This window comes from Mauremys reevesii, linkage group 3 (genome assembly GCF_016161935.1).
Source record: "Mauremys reevesii isolate NIE-2019 linkage group 3, ASM1616193v1, whole genome shotgun sequence".
Lineage (NCBI taxonomy): Eukaryota > Metazoa > Chordata > Testudines > Geoemydidae > Mauremys > Mauremys reevesii.
In genome coordinates, this window is record NC_052625.1 from 41627458 (window position 1) to 41635862 (window position 8405).

At 45.5% G+C, this 8405-nt stretch overlaps 1 long non-coding RNA gene across 1 annotated transcript; it reads left to right on the plus strand.

Moving 5' to 3' along the window:
* The first annotated feature begins 2195 nt into the window (after nt 1–2195).
* On the plus strand, nt 2196–8030 carry LOC120401720. The gene is made up of 3 exons (XR_005596677.1): nt 2196–2306; nt 2473–2638; nt 7064–8030. It is a non-coding gene; the product is annotated as an uncharacterized LOC120401720 (long non-coding RNA).
* Nucleotides 8031–8405: the final 375 nt, after the last annotated feature.

Below are 8405 nucleotides of genomic sequence, written 5' to 3' on the forward strand. Positions count from 1 at the left end.
CACAAACTTAGTTGGCAATCATTGGGCCTAGACCAAGACCAGAACTGCCCACCAGGGGCTGATGATTACAATAAAGGGGAAACGCCAAAGGATCGCAGTGCTCATTCCTCAGGATGTCAGGGAGGGAAACGAGTGTGGTACAGCTATGCTTCTGCAGGGTGTAGTTGAGCTTCTGCTACAATAAACCGAGCTGTAACCAAAGACTCCAGTCTCTGTGTGTTCCTGTGTGTGGCCATTGGTCATGTCTGAAGACATAGGATACCCAACAGGTTCCTCCTCCTGCTCCCGGACAAAGTCCCTGTTGGTCTCCAATTCTGTCAGGGCATCCTCTATGGAGGTCTCTGCCCAGGGTGGTGGTCTGTCTGTGGCCACAGGGGGGGTCAGAAGGGCCATCCTCTGGGTCAGAATCTGCTGATCAGCCAAGTAGCCCTCTCCGCAGGGTTGCTGCCTTGTCCCCACCTGGGTTTTGGTGCCCGTGGCCCCTTAGGAGCTCCTTGAACCAAGGCCAGTTGTTCCACAGGATATGCTAATCTGGGGGTGACCCCAACTCGGAGAACCGCATCATGTGGAGTAATCTCCAGTTTAACCCTAGCCGTGGGGTAGAGCCGTATGTCCCCAGGGATGCACTGCAACTGTATCTCCTTCCCTGTGGGCTCGGGGTTAGGTACCACACCATCTTGAATGAGGGTCTGGCTGCATCTGGTGTCCACCAGGGCCAGCATCGGGGTCCCATTTACGCTTACAGGGACCACGAGTTTCTCTGGGCCCTTCCTGTGGGCTCGGGGATTGGCCACCCATACTTGGCCGTAACTGCAATCCAGGTATGGGCAATCTCAGTGAAAGTGTCCCTCTTGCCCACACTCATAGAACCGGTCCCCAGCCTCCCCCAGTGGGTACACCCATCCAAGGTTTGGAGTAGGCACCATGCTCTCCCCAGTTCATTGTGGCAGGAGCTCCCTTCTGCTGGACCATCCTTCCCCTTTCAGCGTTGCTGGCTTGGGGGATCGTGGCTCAGGGGTTTCTGCCACCTGGTAGTCCTCCATTAATTCGACAGCTTCAGCGAGGGTCGCTGGCCAATGCCGCTGGAACGACTCCTTCCCTCTGCTGGGAAGTATCTGGGTGAATTGCTTGGGGATCATTTTTTTGGTGACTTGGGCCCCTGACTGTTTCTTGGGGTCTAGCCACCGCCAGGTTTAGTCCCAGAGACATTGAGCTACCACCGTTGGCCTGCCCCCAGGTGGAAATGCTGGTGGTAGGTCTCAGGACTGATGCCTGTCTGGTCCAAGACCACGGCCTTTCCCTTCCAGTATTCTAGGGCATCCAGTGTGTTCATACTGTGGTATGCAGACTGAGCCGGACCTGTCAAATAGGGGGCCAGCAGGTTGACCGAGTGTTTGGGAGGCCATCATGCAGCATTGGCTACCCTCTCAAAAGTCACTAGAAAGGCGTCTGGGTCATCTCCAGCCTAATCTTTGTAAATCGCACCGTGAGGTTGGCGGGGAGCGTTTCTGCATCTGCTCCCACCAAGCCAGGGAGATGGGCCCCTCCAGGCCACAACAATTGTGCCGTTTACTGTACCAACTTCTCCTGCTGAGTCTGGTGCTGGTCGGCCAGCTCACGCATCAGCTGTTGCTGCTGGACAGTGATCTGCTATATCAGTTGTGCTTGGCATTGCTGCTGCTGGGTTGCCTGTAATTGTTGGTGCTCTAACAACCACTTCAATAATTTGTTGGTCTCCATCGTGCTTCGCAGTGGTTAAGTGTGGGATTTTTGAGAAGTGTTTTGTTGCAAAACTGTTTGGTTTTGAGTGTTTTAAACTACTGGTGTTTTTACTCTGTAATGTATGTAAAAAAATTTTAAATGGGTTGTTTGTTATTTAATTAGTTTTAATGTTTAAATTATTGTTGGTGATTTACAGGGGCCTATCGAAGACATAGCTAGGAGAGGGGCTTAAAGTATTTTATTGCTTTGTTTTGGTGTGTATGGTGGAAACAAGTGTTTATATTAAAATGTCTAGGTTTTGGAGAAACACTAGTGGTAGAAATAAACCAAAACCTGTGTTTGTTGTACAGCCTGAAATGGATTATTTTTTTAAATCTGACTTTTTAAATAGAAAAACCACCCTAATGATATTTTATTTTTAAACGTTACAAGATCATTTTCATGCATTTTATAATAATGTTGTCTGCTCCACAGTATGGTCAAAGCATGAGAGACCCTTAGACCAAAGGGTAAACAAGCTCAAAAGAAAGACAGCTGAAAAGGAAAATTCACCAGCGTCCAGAGCTGACAGATGGAAGAAGCCAGTAAATATATTTTGCTTATTTGTTTGGTTGTTTATGCGGTTTTGTGTTTTAAGCAAATACATAGGTGTGAGTGAGAAAGATTGGAAAGTTAAGTTTTGTGGTTTTTGTGAATTTTGTAAAATGTTTATTTGACTCTAAATTGGAAGATCTCTGTTTTCCTAATCAGGCCTGGGAAAATCACCTGATGATGCCATAGTTAGAGCTACAAGGACATCTCCAGCGGAACCACCAAAGAACCAGGAATCTGCTCTGAGACCTTTAACAATGAAGAGTGCAGACGTAGCATCCAAAGCTCAGATACGTCAAACCCAAGGACAAAACAAAAGTCTCTGGTAAAAAGCAACAACGCGCAAACAGTTCCTCAGTGGTCGACACCACACAAGGCCCTGAGAAAACTGATTGAAAACACACACATTCACAACCCAGAGCACAAGCTTTAGGGGTTGTGAATAAAAAAAAAAAAAAGAGGACTCCTGCATTATGAAATATCTAAAAATTTATTACAAACTATTTTCCCATCTCAGTAAGCTATGCACAGCTCTTTGGTATTCTAAAGAGATTTGGAAAAAATATGACACTGTTCAGAAAGCTGATGGGTGTTGTATCCTCAGGATTTCCAAAAGAAAGGATGACTAGAAACTACATAAAAAATGAAAAAGCTCTTTTGGGTAACTTTGAAAAATAGTTCAGTTTTCCTGAGGTTGGTTCTGAGCAGGCACGACTAGTTGTAGACAGAAGCTTGGGTAAAAGGGGCATCCTCAAGGGTACACATCAGCTGAGGTGTAAACAAAAGGGGGGACAGCATTTGGGGGATAAATAGACATCTGCCAAAAAGTTAGGATGAAGGTTGTTGTAAAAAAAAAAAAAAAAAAAAAAAAAAAAAATTTAAAAAAGGCTATAGAGGTGATGAGGAGAAAAACAAAATGAGATGCCCCCTAGCGGAGGCTCTCAAACTGGCATTTCTGGGAATGGGGAGGTGGAATCTGAGGCCTGGTCTACATTAGGCATTTAAACCGGTTTTAGGAGCATAAAACCGATTTAACGCCACAACGCCTATTTCCTGTTTGCCCAGCGTGGAGCTCCGATCAGCACGTGTGGCGATGCAGTTAAAAAATCAAAATAAAGAAAGAGCTCCCGCATGGACCATGCGGATGTGATCGCTGTAAGGGCAGGCAAATCTGTTCTATCAGCGCTCCGTTACAGAAGACGAAATTCAAAATCATTTTTAAAAAATCTCCAGACAGACGCCGTAGCAGGGGCTCAGCGCACTGCTGCGTGACAAGCGTAATGGAAAGCCAAAGAATCAAATGGACGCTCACGGACTGGAGGACTCAAGCTATCCCACAGTTCCTGCAGTCTCCGAAAAGTATTTGCATTCTTGGTTGAGCTCCAAATGCTTCTAGGGTCAAACACAGTGTCCGCGGTGGGTCAGGGCATAGCTTGGCAATTTACGCACCCCTCCACCCACCCCCAGAAGTGAAAGGGAAAAAAATCCTCTCTTGACTCTTTAACATGTCACCCTATCTTTACTGAATGCTGCAGATAGATGCGATGCTGCAGCACTCAACACCAACATCCTTGCTCCCCCCCGCCATGGGTGGCTGATGGTGCAATATGACTGGTACCCGTCCTCATCATCAGCCTATTGGCACATGGGGCAGTGCAAAAGGACTGGTAACCATGCCAACTAGCATCAGTTAGGTCAATCAAGGGCACCTGGCCCTAATTTTTCCTGGCAGATGGTGCAGTATGGCTGATAACCATCGTCATCATAGCAACAGGGGGCTGAGCTCCATCAGCCCCCACCCTTCATGTGTAAAGAAAAGATTCAATTGCCCCTGGACTAGCAGAGGGATGCTGGGCTCCTCTCCTCCACACTCCTTACTGTCCTGTCTGGACTATCATAGCAGCTGGAGGCTGCCTTCCACTCATTTCTCACTAACAAGTCACTGTGTCTTATTCCTGCATTCTTTATTACTTCATCACACAAGTGGGGGGACAATGCTACAGTAGCCCAGGAAGGCTGGGGGAAGAATGGAATCAACAGGTGGGGTTGTTGCAGGAGCACCCCCTGTGAATAGCATACAGCTCATAATTTCTGCTGGATCTGACACAGAGCAGCTGTGCTCTCTGGTTCTATGATACAGTAGTTCTCTAGTACACTTGCCCAAATTCTAGACAGGACTGATTCTATTTTTAGATACCAAAAAGGAGGGATTGACTCAGGGAGTCATTCCCAATTTTGGCTTTTGCGCCCCTGGCTAAGAGCAGCCAGGGGCACTTATGACAGCAACAGATGGTGCAGTGCAAAAGGACTGGTAACCATGATCATCTTTTTACCAATTTATGGATTGGTAGATGGTACAGTATGGCTGGTAACCATCTCTGCTGTCATGCAAAAGCAAAAGCATGCTGCTGTGTAGCGCTGCTGAATCGCCTCTGTCAGCGGCATCTAGTACACATACGGTGACAGTCACAAAAGGCAAAACAGGCTCCCTGATTGCCATGCTATGGCATCTGCCAGGGCAATCCAGGGAAAAAAGCCGCGAAATGCTTGTCTGCCGTTGCTTTCCCAGAGGAAGGAGTGACTGACGACATTTACCCAGAACCACCCGCGACAATGATTTTTGCCCCATCAGGCACTGGGATCTCAACCCGGAAATGTCAAGGGGCGGGGGAGGCTGCGGGAACTATGGGATAGCTACGGGATAGCTACCCACAGTGCAATGCTCCAGAAATCGACGCTAGCCTCGGACCATGGACGCACACCACCGATTTAATGTGTTTAGTGTGGCCGTGCGCACTCGATTGTATACAATCTGTTTTGCAAAACCGGTTTATGTAAATTCGGAATAATCCTGTAGTGTAGACGTACCCTGATTCTGGGTTCCTGTGAGGCAGTAGTGACTCTCACATAGACTCTGATTTAGAAAATTGCCCAGAAGAGTCTCTTGATGGGTCCCCATCTGCTCCTGATAAGCCTTGTGGTGGCCCCTTGGAGGCTGACTCTCAAATAGCAGCTGATGTAGAAAAAATGCACCTGATGGTTCTACAGAGGAACTCCCAAATAACCTGAAAAAGCAGATGAGGACCCACAAACAGACGTGTATATGGAGCAAGTGAGAAGTTGGCAATGGGAATTACCTCGATTTAGAGGGTTAGGTGTATTGTGAGGAATTTAGTTTTGTCAGCTTGGCAGGTCGTTGAAGCCATACACAAGGGAATACAGCTAGTTTTCGATGGCATTAACAGTGGGCTATTATATTCACTTATGTTTAGAGAGTCATGATTTAACCAATCCTTTGTTTTCGGTAAGAAAAACTAGGGATGACCTGTCTGCTGCAGATTTTTTAAATCAAGCCTCTAAGCTGTTACAGAGTAATAGAGAAATGCATGTTGATGGGATGTTACGGCTCATTGATGATCAGTTGGCAAGAGCAAATGGGACAAATGCTAAGTTTTGCCAAAAAAGTCAGGATGGCCGGGACAGGACCTAAAAAAGGGACTGTCCCGACTGAAACGGGATGTATGGTCACCCTCAACTGAAGTGTCCTAGCTGTAAACTGTATTGTTGAGCCAAAGAATGTCTAGACAGGCACGTAGACTGTGCATCGAAAAAAAACTCGAATGCCTGTCTAAAATTTTAATGTGATAAGTGTCAGTCTTATGTAGACAAGGGGCACAGGTGCAAGTGGAGGCACTATAAGCAGTGTCAGGGTTTTAATACTAGTGATGTAGACAGCCACCTGTGTTTTATGGACAGCATTAGAAAGCCCAAATCATCAGAAAAGTATATTTTTTACAATATTGTATGAATGTAGGAGACGGGGTTATGTGCGTCCAATTACATTTTTGCTATGTCCCTAAAGCCAGAAAAATCCTTGAAATTTAAGGGAGGTGAGTGTCTTTCTACCTTTAAGATCTTTATCAGCAAAAGGTTCCAGGACTACACATTCATAGCACGCAGTTCCAAAGATTGTGATGTGTACTTCGTCATTAGACAGTTATTGAAGGAAAAGATGTGCACAGAACTGATAACTCAAGGTAGTAAGCAAATATCTATGGACGTTAAAGCCCTGGGTGTTCGTTTTATAAACTCTTTAAACTTCTTGCCCTGAAGCTTAGGAAGCTCGTGCAGGCGAGGGGGTTTGAAGGTTGCAAAGGGTATTTCCCACATTTTTTTTTAACACTTTAGAAAACCAAAATGATGTGAGGCCAATGCTGGAGGTGGAGCACTATGGTGTCAACAGCATGATGCCTGGGGAGAAAGTAGAATTTCTCAATTGGTATTGGGACAACCAACAGGAGACATTTGACTTGAAGAAAGAACACGTGTATTATTATCAGGGGAGTGTCAAAATTTTGAGATGAGCCTTTATCCTGTACAGAGAAGAGATCATGAAAATGACAGAGATGGGAGATATTGTAGAGAGAGGCCCTGATAAATTCATAGAGGTAAAATTGTATATAGATCCTTTTGGCTACATAAAGCTGGCATTTGTCTACGTGGCAAAGTATAGGTTTATATTTTTACAGTCTAACGCAGTAGCCCTTCTCCCTCTGGACAACTATCATAGGCAGAAAAAGAGATATTTGAAACTGGCCATTCAGTGGCTGTTGTTTACCAGTCACAAAGAAAATATACAAACATGGCATGTGTTACAGGGTGGGGAATTACAGGTAGGCCCCTATTTGCTAGATGGTTGCGCTGTCATTGACTGGGTATGCATGGTTTTTAACAGGTGTTTTCTCCACAGCTGCTTCACCGGTTATCATGAAAAAGCACAGAATCCTAGGATGGGGGCAGCCTTCAGGTTTCTTTATTACAAGATGCAACTCAAGACCAACTGTCTGAAAAGACTAGGGTATGTAGTCAGGACCCTCTGAGAGCACGAGTGGGAGACGATAGTAGAAACAGACAGGGAGCTTGCAGATTTCTTAAACAAAGCCCAGTTGCCTCAGTCTCTGGTGCCTAGTGATGCTCTTTTTGCTGGGAGAACTAATGCTATCCACCTATATTACAAACCTAAGCCGGGGAAGAAATCCACTATTACGATTTTACCAGCCTGTACCCTTTCGTAAACAAAAATCAAAGAATACCCAATTACACCCCCACTACAGTTCATGACAAATTTGGACCCCATAAAATTATTTTGGAATTGTGAAAGTTAAAGTGTATCCCGTGAGGCCTCTTTCCCCGATGTTACCTGTCAGAGCGGGTGGCAAACGTACGTTCCCGCTCTGCCGAACTTCTGCCAAAACCGAGCAGCGGGAGATGTGCGCCCATACTGATGAGGAGAGAGTCATCCTGGGGACTTGGTGCACGGTGGAATTGAACATGGCTGTAGCGAAGGGGAACGTGAAGGCAACAAATCTACAAAATCTGGAATTTTGAAGAAAAGTTTTTGACAAACTCTTTTCAGAGTACATAAAATTACACCTCCATCAGAAACAAGAGGCGTCAGAGTATCCCAGCTGGTGCACAGATGAAGAAAAACAAAATAAGTATGTTAATGATTTCTATTGGAAAGAAGGTGTGCATTTACGCCAACATGAGATCATGGTGAAAAGGCTAAACTTTATGGCATTGTGCTTCACGGGTACCCAACATACGTGAGGCAGAGCGATGCAGATGAAGGGAAAATAAGTCTGTTTCTCCCAGAACAGGAATGCAGCATGACTACCAAACCTCCAGAAACACTAAAGACCTCGGATTGTGTTGCTCAGGAGGTGCTGGATAATGTGAATAAATGTTATAAGAAAAATGCCTTAGTATTGCTCAATAAGCTGGACCAGGATAAAAATCTCTTTGTAGAATGAGAAAGGGGATTGTGTGTACAAAGGATGAGTGGTCAATGGTTCTAACATGCTTGACTTAGTCAGGGCCATCAGCCAGACGCACTCTGTTCCTAGCAGACACATACCTAAAGGATGGGATGTGTTTATGAATGTCATGTCTTATAGTGAAAGACTCAAGGAGCTCAATCTGTTGAGCTTAACAAAGAGAAGGTTAATGGTAACTTGATTACAATCTACAAGTACCTACATGGGGAACAAGTATTTGATAGCGAGTTCTCCAGTCTAGCGAACAAAAGTATA